Below are 18,118 nucleotides of genomic sequence, written 5' to 3'. Positions count from 1 at the left end.
TTCCAAGTTTCCTTATTGTTTCTGAGAAGAGACTGTTCACTTGCAAAGTGAACTGGACCCGTGTGACTCGCAGGTAAGGAGAGCCCGTGTTGAACTAAGATGGCTACAGTGAGTTTTCCTGGACAAAGCTCGGGCAAAGGATAGCGCAGAGTGCACCTGCACCTGAGATTGTGTTGAGAAGCTTTGTGATAAGAGCAGGTAAAGAGGGAAAAGAAACACAAGTATTTTCTTTGTTTGAAGAACACATTTTGTTTTAACTGAAACGGGACTACAACTTTTGAAAGGGAAATAGTTGCTAGTGCACTGTATTTTTATTGAGTTTATTAGAAGAAAAAAGCTTATATTTTGGACAGAACGAACTCGTTTGGCATGCAACTAGCAGCAAACGATGTGAAGCAAACAAAACAGTTAGCAAGTTAGCAAGTTAGCAAGTTACAGTCTGTCCTAGGTCCGGGGGTGCTTATGGTTGTTTATGGGTTCCCTTACCTTAGCCAGTGTCATGTACGGGTGTCCGTACCTTACTAGAGTGTTTGTTTTTATTATATATATATATATATATATATATATATATATATATATATATATATATATATATATATATAATATATAATAATGTAATATTTCAGATAAATCGTCACAGTGAGTGACACCAGCATTATTGGTTTTTTGAGAAATAAAAAAACAGAATGTAGAGAAGAAAATGTTGGAAGGAAGTTGGGAGAAAGACTGGTCTCCGAAGGAGCACCGGGACTGGTGGAAGCAACAACAACCAGATAAGACAGAGAAAGGAATTGTGATATTGTGTCAGGTTGGTGAGAATCAAGAAAAGAAAATAACAGAAATGGAAGATCATCATAAACAGTAATGTGAATTGAGAGAAGAAGTTGTGAAAAATACGATAGAATTAATAGAACTACAAGGCAAATTAGAAGGGCAAGAAAAGTGGTCAGAAAAGGTGAAGGTGTAGGTGCGCGATGTGCTGCCGTGTTAGGAGCGCGTCGCGACACAGATCACTCCGAGGACGACAGGCCCGATTGGGATGATTTAGATCGCAAAGCATGGGAATATGAAAAAGGAGGTTTTGCTAGCGCTCCTCCCCCATATAATCCGGAATATAAATCAATCACTGATTTTGGTTATAATAATACATTGTATCCAGATCTGACCGCTCTGAAAACGGTCCCAGCTGCACCCATGCAAGTCAAAACTAGACAGAGTAAAGAGGAAGGTCAATCAATAGTCTATACGACTAAAACCCATGTCCCCTTCTCCCCAGGAGAAAAAGAAATGATATGGGTGTCCCTCCCAAAATTAAAACCAAACCAGGGTAACACAACTTTTTGGGATATTCTAGATGAAAAGATGGTTATTCACCTCCTTCACCCGCACGATGTACACATCATCGTGAAGGCTAAATGTCCGCCCAACATTTGGATACAGTTACTACGAGAATATCAGACCGGGGAGTGGGCTAATGTAGCCTCTACAGATGAGGAGGAAATAACAGAACTTTTTCACAATTGATCAAGAAAACTGAGATAGTGAAATAATGAAATAATCGAGTGGGATTATTTGACATTTTATTCTAAATAATCATAAGCTTAAATAATAAGTTATAAGGGCTGTTTGAGACACTGCAGGGTCAATAAAACATGCCACAGATCGGATATCTGAATTATCTTTAGATATCAATGTGTATGTGCTTTGTGTGTTTATGAATATGTATAGTTTGAAGGTGATATAAGGTAAATGTCTATGTTTTGGCAATCATTTTAGAATTATATTTAAAAATGTAACAACAGATTTATCATATTCATGAGGATCTTTGGCTCTATACAGAGTGCCTCAAGCATCAGAAATCAGAAAGAAAGACTATTATAAGAAAAGTAATCCAAAATATACATTGAATAAACAGATGGATAATAATAGTAATACATAAATAGTCATGGTGTCTCCACAAGAAGAACCAGAATTTGTTTGTTAAACATCATGTTATGGACAAGCTCTGTCAAAAGTCAAATTCAAGGAAACGAAAGGCTAGAAGAGAGCCTGGTGCAGCCCTGACAGCCTGTGAAAGCAGGAGAATGTAAACAGTCTGGTGACATGTTACAGTCTTTCAGAAAATGTTTGGTTATTGGTGCCTAGCATATAATACCTGAAATGAAAGTCAAAGTAGACCATGGTTTTAAGATGAGTGATGTAGGAAAAGGGTAAGATACCGCAGAAGTATAAGATTACAACTATAGAATAAGTAAGCTCAAGTAATATAAAATGCTTTACAGGAGAAAAGTAAGAATGGAAAGGAAGAGTAAAAGAGAAGGTGTCCTAGGATTATGGGAATCATTATTGAGATCAATGGCCTATTGGCTAATATTTTGTTAGGTACATATATGACTTCAATAAACGAATAATGGAGTGACATCTGTATAAATATAAATAAAACATATTGATAAAAAAACCTGAATACATTTCTTGTAAGAAATTAAGAATAGGAGAAAGAATAGCTGTTAGAATGCAGAGCAATGTTAACCAAAGTTGAAGAGGGTTTGAGTAAGTTGACGAGGGTCTGAGTAAGTTGATAAGGCTTGGGAAGCAGGAAAAGGTGAGTTTGATGTGTGTGAGACAAATGTGCTGCCACTTTTAGCACAGAGAGCTTCTGATGGTGATTGAATGAAACGTGGGAAAATAAATAAACTTGATGTAGGATAAATGAATAAATAATTGAATGAGATATGAGCCGCAGAGACCTCCCACATTGGAAAGTGGACTACAGCAGATAATCCTCTCCTCTCCCAGGGCAGGGTGATTAAGTGGGGACGCGTGTGAAGAGTGCAGGTGGACCCAGGTGAGTTGTGAAAGAAAGAAGAAACAAAAATAATAAGGCACGCGTGCAAACAATCAAAATAATACTAAGTGAATAACAAATTAAACAATAAAGTGAAAGATAATCAACACACAAAATAATGGCAATATAGAACCAAACAAAATACACAAGCCATATTGCATAAAGTGAAGTGAAATATAAATATAATAAGTAATGGTGATTAAAGAGCTAATTAACACCGTCCGTGACATTTACATTGGTTGGGTGTGTGGATACCAGTAATAATTTTTGTTTTATTGAAATACAAAATAATTCTATTTTTCCGAAGTGCTGAACTTTAATACAGTCTAGAAAGATTAATATTTTTTGTCTTGGGCTATATTATTATTACCATAGTTTTTCTATTGTATAAGTATCTTGGAGTAGAGGCATAGGTGGGCATGTGGGCAGAGGAGTAGGAAGGCCGGTCAAGCAAATAAGCTTGCTAAGGTACGCAGCAGCAGCAAGCAGCCCCCACATCCAGCCAGCCAGCCAGTCTGGCTGGCAGTGACTGAGTGGTTGACAGACGGCAAGCAACGGAATGTACGTGCTCTGTGATGTCATAGCAGTCAGCTGAGAGAGGCTCGTGATGTCATCGCTGAGCTGGCTGGCTGGCTGGCTGGCTGGCGGGCTGGCTGGCTCTGTGTGTGTGTGTGTTTGTGTGTGTGTCTGTTTTTCTGTTTGTCAGTCTGTCTGTCTGTCTCTCTCTCTCTCTCTCTCCCTCTCAATTCATTTGTATTGTCAAAAGCAATTGGACATACATACATTCATACATATATATATATATATATATATATATATATACATACATACATACATGCTAGAAAGTCATTACTATGTTATCTTAAAGGCTAACTAAGCAGAACATATATCATTATCGAACAGAGTTCATAGGTCTATACATGGTATTAGGGAACAGGCACGTAGGTCATTCTGTTTGACATTGTCTCCAAGGTTCTCATTGTAAATAACAAAGAGAAATCAAACTACCTTATGGCCTCCTGACCTTCTAGCTTGACCTTATCTTTCTTAAGTATACAAGAGAGAAAAACAGTTGTGAGAAAAGAATTTCTAACTTTCCTTCCACACATACATACATACATACATACATACATACATACATACATACATACAAACCAGAGGCATGCAAAAAAATATAAAGAGGAAGAAAATGTTGTATAGCACATACAAAAGGGATGGTGATGAAACAAAATACATAGAATATGTTGAGCTGCAAAGAGATCTTAAGAAAGGGATCAGGAAAGCAAAGAGGGAAATAGAAAGAAACATAGCTCTTGGAGCTACAACCAATGCAATGAGCTTTTTTCAAAATTACAACAGCAAGCGGTCAATTAAGGAGGAGGTGAAACAGATAAAGGGCAAAAATGGAGGTATCTTGGAAAACGAACAAGATGTGGCAAATATTCTATATGAGTATTTCACAGAGGTTTTTACAAAAGAAAAAACAGATGACATGCCACAGGTTGACAATCAATCCAGTCAAACCCTAAGAGAGATCAGGATAAATGAGGAGGAGGTACTAAAGGGACTAGCAGAATTAAAATCAAACAAATCACCTGGGCCAGATGGGATATTTCCAACAGTACTTAAAGAAATGAGGGAAATTATGTATAGGCCGTTAACTCGATTATTTCAAATGACACTTAGAACAGGGGATGTTCCCACTGACTGGAAGACAGCAAATTTCATACCAATCCACAAGAAAGGGGACAAAACTGAGCCAGGAAATTACAGACCAATCAGTCTCACCTGCATCACCTGTAAAATGTTGGAAAAAATGATTAGACAGAAAATAGAGGAGCATCTCAATGAAAACCATATTCTTGGAGATAGTCAACATGGGTTTAGACGAGGCAGATCATGTCTTACTAACTTAATACATTTTTTTGAACATGCAACTGCAGCTGTAGATCACGTGAAAGCATATGATATGATATACTTAGATTTCCAAAAAGCTTTTGATAAGGTTCCACACCAAAGACTGATCCTCAAATTGGAAGCTGTAGGCATTCAGGGTCATGTAAGTAGATGGATTATGAACTGGTTGATGTATAGGAAACAGATTAGAGGAGTCACTTCTAACTGGAGTGAGGTTGTTAGTGGAGTTCCACAGGGATCAGTACTAGGGCCTTTGCTTTTTCTAATCTATATTAATGATCTGGACTCTGGGATACTTAGCAACCTTGTCAAATTTGCAGATGATACTAAAATAGGTGGCTTAGCAGATACAATCTTGGCAGCACATGCTATTCAGAGGAACTTAGATAAATTCAGTTGTGGGCTGACACCTGGCAAATGAAATTCAATGTGGACAAGTGCAAGGTAATACATGCAGGAAACAAAAATGTCCACTATAATTACACTATGGGAGGTACAGATCTAGATGAAGTAATGCATGAGAAAGACCTAGGAATCTATGTGGATTCACTTTCTCCATCCAAACAATGTGGGGAAGCAATACAAAAGGCATACAGAATGCTAGGGTATATCGTCAAAAGTGTAGAATTTAAGTAATGTTAAGACAGTACAATGCGCTAGACCTCATCTGGAATACTGTGTACAGTTCTGGGCACCACACTTCAAGAAGGATATTGCTGCTTTAGAGACAGTTCAGAGGAGAGCAACCAGACTTATTCCAGGTCTGAAGGGAAAGTCCTACTCGGAGAGACTGAGGGAACTGAACCTTTTCACCCTGGAACAGAGGAGATTACGTGGGTACTTGATCCAAGTCTTCAAAATCATGAAAGGTTCCTCAAACCAGAGGAGCTTTTCCAGATCAGCAGGGACACACGCACCAGGGGACAACAAATGGAAATTGGGCTTCAAGGCATTCAAGATGGAAAGTGGTAGAAGCTGAAAGTTTGGGAACATTTAAAAATAGACTGGATAGGATCCATGGATCACTTAGATATTAATGGACACCAAACGAGCATGATGGGTCGAATGGCCTCCTCTCGTTTGTAAACTTTCTTATGTTCTTATGTTCTTATGTTCTTATGAATGTTCCCTAAGCATGTTTCAAATGTTCCCTAATTTATGTTACAAATGTGCCTTAGCACCTCTCTCTCTCTCTCTCTCTCTCTCTCTGTCTCAATTCAGTGCATTTGTATTGTCAAAGCAATTGGACATGCATACATACATACATACATATATATGGAAAATAAACAATATGTGTACATCTCTGCATTAATGGTGCCCTAACAGATGTGCAAGTTACATGACAGACAGACAGACAGACACTCACACACACTTTCACACACACACACACACACACACACTTTCACAGACAGACAGACAGACAGACACACACACACACACACACACACACACTTGTATACCTGACACGTATAGAAGACTGGATAGGGAGATATAAATAGCAATGGGGAGACTCTTGTACTTGGTGTGGCTCTATCCATATAGTGGGGCCAGCAGCCACTTAGCAGGTGTAGCAATAGAAGCTCAGCCTGGGGAGACTGGATTTAGCATTTCCTCTCCATTTTGATAAGTATCCTTAATCATTTCTGCAAAATACTTCTATGATACCTATGTATGTTTTTTACTTGTACTATATTATACTATCAAGTATCAGTGTACACATACAATGTGACCTGTTACATTAATACAGAGGCCACGGAAGGCCAGATCACTAATAGCCACTGTCCCCTGATATTACACTTTTTTACAATCACTTTGGCACTCATTTCAGAACCTTGATGTCATTTTTCAAAACTCTAGACACTAAACTCACACCCGATGATCAAAATGCACATTTTTCAATTGCTTGGATACAATACACATCAACCTCAGATCATTTGTTCATTGAACTAAAATGATACAACTTAACGTCAAAGTATTACCATTTCAAAATGCAATTCACACATTACATCTGAGATCACTGTCTATTCATTTCATTACAAAGATCTAACTATCAATTGATACAGCTGCTCAAAATGATAAGTGACTGTTGCATTACTCTTAATTCATAGTTTTATGGAAACTGACGAACAGTATTCCATGTTTCGATCATGAAAGTTTCAGGATAATGAGATCCATTGACACCAATAACCGAGGAGCATGAACCAGTTGGACTACATTATCTATGGATGTAATATTTCATCATCATTCATCATCATGTAGCACTTTTCCACACCATGTTTTCAGTGTGGAAGGAAAGTTAGAAATTCTTTCTCTAATACCTGTTTTTCTCTCTTGTATACTTAAGAAAGATAAGGTCAAGCTAGAAGGTCAGGCCAGAAGGTAGTTTGATTTCTGCTTGTTATTTACGATGAGAATCTTGGAGACAATGTCAAACAGTATGATTGAAGTGCCTGCTCCCTAATCCATGTGTTGATCTATGAACTCTGTCCTATAATGATATAAATTCTGCTTAGCTAACTTTTAAGATAACATAGTAATGACTTTCTGATTATAACCAGCTCTTTGATTTTTGTGTATAAAAGCTCTGACTGTTAAAATGAAGGCAGAGCGACTTTGGGATCTTCTTGAGTCACTGTTCCTCTCCACGCTGCGTGTATTAAAGGCATTGCAACTAACGCTCCAACCTGGTTGAAGATGATTGTTCTTCCACATCAGATTTGACATTACTGTATGTATGCAGGCCCTTGTAATTGCTTTTCCAATACTGCCAACTGGTTATTGATGATTGATTTCACATTGTGGTACGAGTATCGAGTGAAATGAGTGCTATCCACCCCAGCAACACAGTGATAACATGGAGCCGGCAGGTCATCCAGGTCACAATAGAGGTCAAGCAGTGGGAGGAGGAAGACGTGGTGGTCAAAAGAATGGAAGGGGACATGCACCCCTTCTGAGAGGTGGTCGTGGGCCTCGTCATAGAGGAGGGCTTAGGCCTCACCAGAGAGGCAGCCATGGGCCTCATTTGAGAGGTGTTGGGGGAACGTGGTAGAGGACAAGGCCACGGACCAGACAGCGGCAGCAACAGCAAATAGTGTCCAGTGAAATCCGAGAAATAGTTGTAGAACATGTTGTAAATCATGGCATGACCATGACTGAGGCAGCTACAATGATTCAATCAAACCTCAGAATCAACTCAGGATCAACTGTGGCCTCAATCATCAGAAATGTCCGTACTGAGAAGCGGCAAGTCTTCAGCATGCACTAAACATTAGGCTACTCTCAATTGTCAAATGACTGTATACTGCATACCAATGTGTAGCACAGAGTATAGTGTGCCTTTTGAAAGAAATGCAGACAGAGTGAAGCAGCTGATGACTGAGTATGTTCAGGTATGTTCAGTTTCAAGATGCCTCTTGTGAAAAATGGTTGTGAGAACCTGAACCTGAACACAGGGCTGATGGAAATTTAGAAGTACAGTAATCAATCCTTTGTTTTGCTTTTTACACTAAGCCAGGTGAGGAACACTGCAGTTGACATTTTACTGTAGTTTTGTTCTTTTTTGTAGCTAATTATTGTTGCATGGATTCAAAGAAACCTATGGTGTGATTTGATTGTATTGCATCAATACATTTCAGATTTTGTTCAATGATTCCACTGTGTCTGTAGTATTCTCTCTACTAGTCCTTTTACAGTGATGTATTTATGTGTAGTACCATAATGAAACATGTATCACATATTTTGTACTACAATATTTAATGATTGTACGAACAACTACACAGTGAAACTATCGGTATCTTCTGTGTTACTATGTTACTATGGTATTTCATGATAAATGAGTTATTTGAACCAACAAGTCTGCAAGTGCTAGGTTTCTTTAAAGATATGAATGCACAATGCAATGTTTTGAACATTGGACAGCCTGTGTTACAAGTGATGACCGTTTTGAGTTTTGTGTCTAGAGTTTTGAAAAATGACATCAAGGTTCTGAAATTAGTGACAAAGTGATTGTAAAAAACTGTATATTCATCCTATTTAATGTGCTCTTTTAAAATGTACTTTTCTTTTTTATGTTGCCATTTCTGTTCTACCAATGTTTCAGTTGTTAGCCAAAGATTGACAGAGTACATCTCATACACACAGGCCAGACAGCAAAGATTTCTTTTTGAAATTCAATTACAAATGCTGCATGAACTCATCAATACGATTAGAGCTCCTGAAAGCAATATAACTAACTCACTCTACAGCATCTCATTAGCAGTGAAAAGAAACCAAGAAAGTTGGGACAGTCGACTGTTTACCACTATGTAACATCACCTTTTCTTTTAATAACACTTATTAAGCACTTGGGCACTGAAGACACCACTTGGTTAAGTTTAGCAAGCGGGATTTTCCCCCATTCATCCATTATGCATTTCCTCAGCTGCGCAACTGCACAGGGCCTTCGTTGTCTTAATTTGCACTTCATAGTGCGCCACACATTCTCAATTCGGAGACAGGTCAGGACTGCAGGCAGGCCATGCTAGCACCCGCACTCTCTGCCTATGCAACCATGCGCTTGAAATCTGGGCAGAATGTGGTTTGGCGTTATCCTGCTGAAAAATGCAGGTACGTCCCTGGAAAAGACGATGTCTGGATGGCAGCATATGTTGCTCCAAAATGTGTAAATCTCTTTCTGCAAAAATGGTGCCCTCACAGATGTGCGAGTTACATGACAGACACTCATACACACTGTCACACCCATACACACACAAACACACACTTTCACAGACAGACACACGCACACACACACACACACACACACACTTTCACAGACAGACAGACAGACACACACACTTTCACACACAATCACTTTCACAGACAGACACACACACACACTTTCACACAGAGACAGACACACACACACTTACATACATACATACATACATACATACAGTGAGGGAAAAAGTATTTGATCCCCTGCTGATTTTGTACGTTTGCCCACTGACAAAGAAATGATCAGTCTATAATTTTAATGGTAGGTGTATTTTAGCAGTGAGAGACAGAATAACAACAAGAAAATCCAGAAAAACGCATTTCAAAAAAGTTATAAATTGATTTGCATGTTAATGAGGGAAATAAGTATTTGATCCCCTATCAATCAGCAAGATTTCTGGCTCCCAGGTGTCTTTCATACAGGTAACGAGCTGAGATTAGGAGCACTCTCTTAAAGGGAGTGCTCCTAATCTCAGCTCGTTACCTGTATAAAAGACACTTGTCCACAGAAGCAATCAATCAATCAGATTCCAAACTCTCCACCATGGCCAAAGAGCTGTCCAAGGATGTCAGGGACAAGATTGTAGACCTACACAAGGCTGGAATGGGCTACAAGACCATCACCAAGCAGCTTGGTGAGAAGGTGACAACAGTTGGTGCGATTATTCGCAAATGGAAGAAACACAAAATAACTGTCAGTCTCCCTCAGTCTGGGGCTCCATGCAAGATCTCACCTCGTGGAGTTTCAATGATCATGAGAACGGTGAGGAATCAGCCCAGAACTACATGGGAGGATCTTGTTAATGATCTCAAGGTAGCTGGGACCATAGTCACCAAGAAAACAATTGGTAACACACTATGCCGTGAAGGACTGAAATCCTGCAGCGCCCGCAAGGTCCCCCTGCTCAAGAAAGCACATGTACAGACCCGTCTGAAGTTTGCCAATGAACATCTGAATGATTCAGAGGAGAACTGGGTGAAAGTGGTCTCAGATGAGACCAAAATCAAGCTCTTTGCCATCAACTCAACTCGCCGTGTTTGGAGGAGGAGGAATGACCCCAAGAACACCATTCCCACCATCAAACATGGAGGTGGAAACATTATGCTTTGGGGCTGTTTTTCTGCTAAGGGGACAGGACAACTGCACCGCATCAAAGGGACGATGGACGGGGCCATGTACCGTCAAATCATGGGTGAGAACCTCCTTCCCTAAGCCAGGGCATTGAAAATGGGTCAAATACTTATTTCCCTCATTAACATGCAAATCAATTTATAACTTTTTTGAAATGCATTTTTCTGGATTTTCTTGTTGTTATTCTGTCTCTCACTGCTAAAATACACCTACCATTAAAATTATAGACTGATCATTTCTTTGTCAGTGGGCAAACGTACAAAATCAGCAGGGGATCAATTACTTTTTTCCCCCACTGTACATACATATATATGGAAAAGAAACATTACAAGTATAAATCACAATAAGATGTAATAAAGTACAGATAAACAAAGTGTAATAAAATGTGATCTGTTTGAAAATGCAGGGACGTCACTGGAAAAGATGATGTCTGGATGGCAGCATATGTTGCTCCAAAATGTGTACATCTCTTCTGCAAAAATGGTGCCCTCACAGATGTGCGAATTACATGACAGACAGACAGACAGACACTCACACACACTGTCACACCCACACACACACTTTCACAGAGAGACATATACACACACACACACACACACACACACACACACACTTTCACACAGAGACAGGCACACACACGTACAGACACACACACTAACTTTCACACAGAGACAGACACACACACACACACACACACACACACACATACATACATACATATGGAAAAGAAACAATACTTTTATAAATCACAATAAGATGTAATAAAGTACAGAAAAACTAAATGTAAGAAAATGTGATCTTTAATACACAGAAATATGTATGGCTGGTCGGATGCGTCTTGGACTCGGGTTCCTCTTCATTACGTATAACGCTTTTGCCTTTTGCTAAAGCTTTCCGTGGAGGGGATCGTGGGTGAGTTTGTACCATTCTTGGGGGGCTCTGCCTTGTTGGGGCGGAGCTGTGATCCAGGTGAACAGCAGATCGGGCATAGGTGGGCATGTGGGCAGAGGAGTAGGAAGGCCGGTCAAGCAAATAAGCTTGCTAAGGTACGCAGCAGCAGCAAGCAGCCCCCCCATCCAGCCAGCCAGCCAGTCTGGCTGGCAGTGACTGAGTGGTTGACAGACGGCAAGCAACGGAATGTACGTGCTCTGTGATGTCATAGCAGTCAGCTGAGAGAGGCTCGTGATGTCATCGCTGAGCTGGCTGGCTGGCTGGCTCTGTGTGTGTGTGTGTCTGTGTCTGTCTGTTTTTCTGTTTGTCAGTCTGTCTGTCTGTCTCTCTCTCTCTCTCTCTCTCTCTCTCTCTCTCTCCCTCTCAATTCAATTCATTTGTATTGTCAAAGCAATTGGACATACATACATACATACATACATATATGTAGCGTAAGGTACACTTATACATTTCAATTAAAGAAGTGAATTCATAGTATCACCTTATCACGAATCCTGGAGTCTTGTATAACTCAATTTCTGTAATAATTGGACGCAGACACCAATTCCAAAGATATAAATTGTCAAATTTATTTAAAAACAAAGACTAAATGTAGCACTACACTAATTATACAAAAGGGAAAAACTAATTAAAATTCAACTCTAGATCAACAAATCAAAGACAAATCACTTCCGTGACCAAATCAAAGACCATGGGATCCCATAGGATAACACACAAATCGTTAAACAAAAAAGGTTATAAACACATTGACTACAATACCGGTTAGTAATTCTAGGAATCACTAAGAAACAGTTGAAAGTGCTAAATTGCAGTTTCAGAAGATGAAAAAAAACTGTAACAGATGGGATATGTAGTACTTTATGCTCGAGTGGTCTATGCGATTACACCCTGTTGGTGTTATTAAGAACGCCAAGTACCAGAATGCAGAGCGGGACTGTTTTTTGTGCCGTGACTTGTCGGGGGAAAAAGGCGCAGAAAAAACGGACGAGAAGGTGAAGGTAGTATGGCGGTGATGCATGCGTTGGTGAAGTGGGAAAGCGGGGTCGACAAAGACTCTTACAGCGTGATTCCCACTGCTTGCTTTCGCAATTTTGATTTATTCAGCATTGCTGATGATGACGAAGAGACGACTCGAAACTTCAGAGCAGAGTGGAGAGACACGAACAAACCTCCAAAAGGTGGATGGCCTGTCCATGAAGCGCAGATCATTATGACTGGTAACAATGTTTATTTAAAAAAAAAACATTAAAGTCTTTACATGCTATTTGATATATACAATCACAGTATATTTGAAATGAATGTTTAAGTTATTAATGTGTTGTACTTCTAACATACTCTTATAACATGGTAGGTGGTGGTGAGGGCGCTAAAAACTCGTCATACTTGACTGGCATTTGTAAGAACGATTTATTGTGTGTTGTGCTTTACAATAAAATCCCCCAAATCACAAAATAAATTAAACCAGATATAATTTAACTTCAGTTTTGATTCAGTGTTGGCTGTTCATCTTAATTTGTATGGTCAAAGCACAGTATTTTTATGACAAATAAATATAATCCCCAAATATCTGTGGACATAATGCAGGGTTTTATTTATTTTATTTTTATTTTAGGAAAAGAAGGCGAACTAAGAAGAAAACTTAATGACCTAACAAAAATGCCCTGTCCTAAAATGAAGAGAGTACCTAAACCAAACAAAAAACTTCAAATTTCAGATGATAGTGACCTTGATGAACCACAGTTGAGATATCATTTCCGGTGAGATAATTACTGCAAATATTAAATAAATGTATTGCAGGATTGTTTTTTTTTAATCATATTCATATATATATATATTTTCATTTTAAACTCTTTTCCTCTCTGAATACAGCACAAAATAAGAAAGAAAACCGATGGAGCTTCAAGAATTAGATCCCGTCATATTCTACAGACATTTAAAGAGTCCAGTGAAGTTGAGCTACAGCAAAAAGTTAAGCAGCTCGAAAAGGAAAACACAAGACTTAAAAATGAAAACCAATGTCTTCGAAACCGTATGGTTGATGGTAAGTTTTTTTATTTATAGCAAATAATTCCTTACCTTGATAAATGTTATTCTTCAGTAATTTAGATTCCAGAGTAATGTATTATAGTTGATCATACTGAAGTAATCTAGAACTACAATACAGACTCTTAATGTGCACTGTCTAATAGTTTAATAATACTGATTATTAAATAAAGTTTTTCAACATAACTTCATAATCCTACATTAATGACTATATGCATTACATTAGACCTGGTAATTCTTGTATTTTATCTTTTTTATTTTTTTCGTAGCTAATGTTAATGACCCACAAAAAGGTCAGTTTGCCAATAACATAGAGCAAGTCTCTCAAGTATAATTGCAGGCATTGATGGTTTTGTTTTCACTTTGTATTAAATATATTACTAGAAATGATTATCATTTAATTCTAAGGTTTTTTTCTCCAGAGATTCCAGACCTTTTAGACAATCTGAAAAAAATTGTAACAAAAGCCACATTTATCAGCAATGAAGACAAAAGTGTGTCACCATCAAGTGGTTCTGACAGCCCCACAGCAAATTGTTCTGAATCTGACAAAGAATCACCAAAACAGGTATAACACTCTTGGTCTACAATATTACAAAGACAAGGTAAAAATATATATATTGAAAACAAATATTGGTTGTAAACAATCTAATGATGCTACATTATCAGTTATATTCATAGTTATAGTTGATAATAAGAATGTAATTGAATTATGGGTGTCACAGATTCACTGACTTTATTATGTCTGTAAATTAATAAACTTAGAATTGAGACATACTGTGGTCTTTAATAACACATTTCTGTAACAAAATCACAGCCTTACTGATAATGTATTCCACTTAACATAATATAAGAATAGTTTGGGGATAAACTTGTTTTTTATTTACCATTGTCTTTTAGGTGGAAATATTCCCAGGCACTGGAGTTTACATTGACAAACTGTCCTGGATCCTTGCAGAGAGGTGCAGCACGAATACGTCATATGCAAGAACCCTGACGGTTGCTGTCTTTGACTTTCCAACATTATTAAAGAGCAATCTTCGTGGTGGTGGCAGCAAGAGAGATCCAACTTCGGAGAAAAAGACACCTCTGGATCGCTTAAAGGTGGAAGCCATATATGGTATGTAAATGCTGTTGTACAAAATTTCTAACTCTCCTTTTTAACTGTATAGAACACAAAGGGTTAGCATTTGAAATGTTCCTTTGGCCTTTGTTTTAGTTTCAGAGACTAGAGTTAATTTATTAATAAATAATAATACCTTACATGTAGCAGCTGGAAAGATCCCGAAGTGCTCTACAGACTCACTTCACCCACCACCCTCTGGGGTGCAGCCATTTTGTACCAGCAGATTACTACACAGCAGTAAAGGTGGAGTCATAACAAATTTGTTAGACCTGATTGAGGGAAGCCTGACTTAGAATTCAGCCACGTCACTCTTTCAACAACACCTTGTAAATCACCTTGGATTAATGCTTCAGACATATTAATACATAATAATAATGAATAGTGCCATGGGATCCTTGACAATATAAACGTTCATGTCTCATTTAAATTTGACTTTTGAGCAAATACTTCACATTTCAGTCCAGTTGTGCCACATCAATGTAATGCTTAAGCAAGGTATTAATGGAGAAAAGACTGCCTTTGCATAGCTGCTTCGCCAAGTACAGATTTTACTATGAACTAGTGTAAGACAAGTTTAAGAGCATACACCAAAACGTTTAAATACACCCACACACAAAAATGTTGATTTACTGTGGCAATATGTAACTAATGAACCCTTCTCAAAGATATGTGGTATGTTTATTAAAAGATTTTTATATATCTATGTGCAAGTCATTAAATCTATGTGATACATGTTTTTTAGGGGCTACCTCGAAAAAATTGCCCAGTACCCCAAAGAGTGTAATTGGTGGTGCAATTAACAGCAAGATAAATGAACTACGACACAGAATGAAACCAGAGTGAAGATTTGAAGAACCAGATCTGTATTTTTTGTTTTGTTTTCAACAGGGTTGGGGTCAATTCCAATTCAATTTTTAATTCCCTTTTCAATTCAATTCCAATAAAGAATATTCTGTGAATGCAAAAAGTAATTGCAATTTTGAATTGATTTGTAGGAGGAATTGGAATTGAAAAACAGGAATTGACCCCAACCATGGTTTTCAGTGAGTGTTGTACAAATTGATAGGTCAGGGTTTCTGTAAAAACTTAATAGAGGCCAGCAGGCGTGCACGATCTGGGAAAAACTGCTCCACTACAACAGACCTCTTTCCCTTCGTTTTCTCTAAAAACCTCCTGATATCCTTCACTGCAGCTCTGACTCACCGAGGACGAGGAGGCGAGAGAGGAATCCGTGAAGCCGCCCTCACTGTCACTCCGAGCCGCGATGCTCCAGCGTGTAGCCGGACCTTTCCCCACCAAGCCGCTCGCTACCCCAGCTTCACTACTGTGCCACCACTTCTTTTACTGCCACTATTTACCAACACCGTCCGTGCTCCCTCCCAGCACCTTCTTAGTGCGTTTTTTCCACCCGGCGCCTCGGCTTGTACCGCCGAGCCTGGCCCTGCCTCCTCCTCGGCTACACCCTGTGTGTCTGTCCGCCCGTCTGCTGGCTGCTGAGGTTGTTCCTCGTCACTAACCAGCGCCCCGTGCACCGCCTCAACACCATCTCCCCCCGGCGTCTCGGTCGTCACTATCCCCCGCTGCCTCGACCCCGTCCCCCAGCTGTGCGTCATCGCCTCCGGGCAGCTCTTCCCCCGTCACGGCATCAGTGGTACCATCGGTCCGACCGGCGACTGTCTCCTCCGCCGGGGCTCGATCTCTGTCTGCCCGCTGCATCTGTGGCTGCGGGCCGGTGTCTCTATTCCTCCCCGCGTCGCCCCGCTCCTCCTCCCGCTCCCTGTCCTGCTCGGGACAGTTCCTCACGACATGCCCCTCGCTCCCACACCTGAAACACTTCATGGACTCCGAAGTAGCGAACACGACGTAGTCGGTATTGTCGATCTTAAATTTAAAAATGACATTAAGATCCTCATTGATGTTATTGAGGATCATATACAGCTGCCTTCGGAAGGACACGACGTGTTTCAGTTGCGGGGCTTTGCAGCCCAGCGGGACCCTCTTAATGCCGGACATCAGCTGCCCGAGCCGGTGCGGATGAACGGAGGGACGTTAGACAGCGTTACCTTCCGGGCAGGAGCAGCGAGCGGCAACACCGGGGTGAAAGTGTCGTCTAACACTGTGCCATTAGCCACTAGCTGATTGAGCAGATCAGTGTTTTTTAAGAAGATAACAATGGCAGCAGACTTGATATTTTCACACCCTGCTACCTCCCCAACCGCTAACACACACTGCTCTAGGGGGCAGAACTGCACCGGAGCGATCTTGACTCCATGGCGTCGGGTCAGTTTTTCAAAAGACGCATTCAGGGGGTCCGACCCCCCGACCCGGGAAGAACTACCGGTACTCCCCCCTCCCCTCCCCTGTTCCCCCACAATAAGAAAAGCACTGAAAACAGAAGACAAAATAAACAAACTGAAAAAAGTAAAGCAACAAAAAAACGCAGCCAAAGGACAGAGCTCTCAGCAGCACTCCCGCTCACTGCAGACCCCTCCCACACACTCCCAGCTGAGAGAGAGAGAGAGTTAGTGTCTGTCTGTCTCTCTCTCTCTGTAGATGCATCATAGGGAACATATGTAACAATCTCTCTTTTTGTTTACCAAAAATGAGAATGAACGTATTTCAAGTGGGTGTTGCCTTGGTTGGAAACGTTTTAAGATTATTTATGAAGTGTAAAGTGGATTTGTCTCAGTTCTCCGTAGTTTTCAATGTATGTGCCATTCAGTAGCGTTCATGTTACAGATGTGCCCTATGCAGTGGTAGGGTCAATAAAATGTCAGTAAAACTTTATTTTAGCAATTATGGAGGGGAAGAACTGCAAATAGAGGGTCCCCACTAATTATCTAACTTACCAACAACGTTTCAAATTAGGTCTTGCGAAGCTGCCAAATAATGCTGTATAATCGTATGTGTCTTCATACACCGGCTGCTATAGTCTGATAGCTTTGATTATATATATATATTTTCTCGTGAACCACAAGTGCTATTTGCTTGATTTTTACAGAGTATGTTATAAATACCATTCTTATGAAGCCTGACAAATTGTATGCTGTAATTATGAATATTTTCAAATCATTTGTTTGTTTTTCCTAACATGTTACAAATGTTCCCTATGTGAAACATGCATTATATCTTAATAACGTCTAAACAATTAAAGATATACAGATTATTATTTTCGGTAAAGTTATAACACATTGCTATTAACTATGTGTGTCAGTAAAAGTTTAAAAAATCCTAACAATTTTTTATTGATCCTGCAAAATAAGTGTTTAGGGAACATTTGTAACATAGTTAGGGTTAGCCACTGGGTAAGGGTTACATCTTCAGCAGTAAGTTTATTCATGTTAATTATTCT

At 39.6% G+C, this 18,118-nt stretch overlaps 1 non-coding gene across 1 annotated transcript; it reads left to right on the top strand.

Moving 5' to 3' along the window:
- The first annotated feature begins 11,486 nt into the window (after nt 1–11,486).
- Nucleotides 11,487–11,601, top strand: LOC136736105 (U5 spliceosomal RNA). The gene has a single exon (XR_010811544.1). It is a non-coding gene; the product is annotated as a U5 spliceosomal RNA (small nuclear RNA).
- Nucleotides 11,602–18,118: the final 6,517 nt, after the last annotated feature.

The sequence above is a fragment of the Amia ocellicauda genome, unplaced genomic scaffold (assembly GCF_036373705.1).
Source record: "Amia ocellicauda isolate fAmiCal2 unplaced genomic scaffold, fAmiCal2.hap1 HAP1_SCAFFOLD_46, whole genome shotgun sequence".
NCBI classification, from domain to species: Eukaryota; Metazoa; Chordata; class Actinopteri; order Amiiformes; family Amiidae; genus Amia; species Amia ocellicauda.
This window is presented reverse-complemented; position numbering and strand designations above follow the sequence as displayed.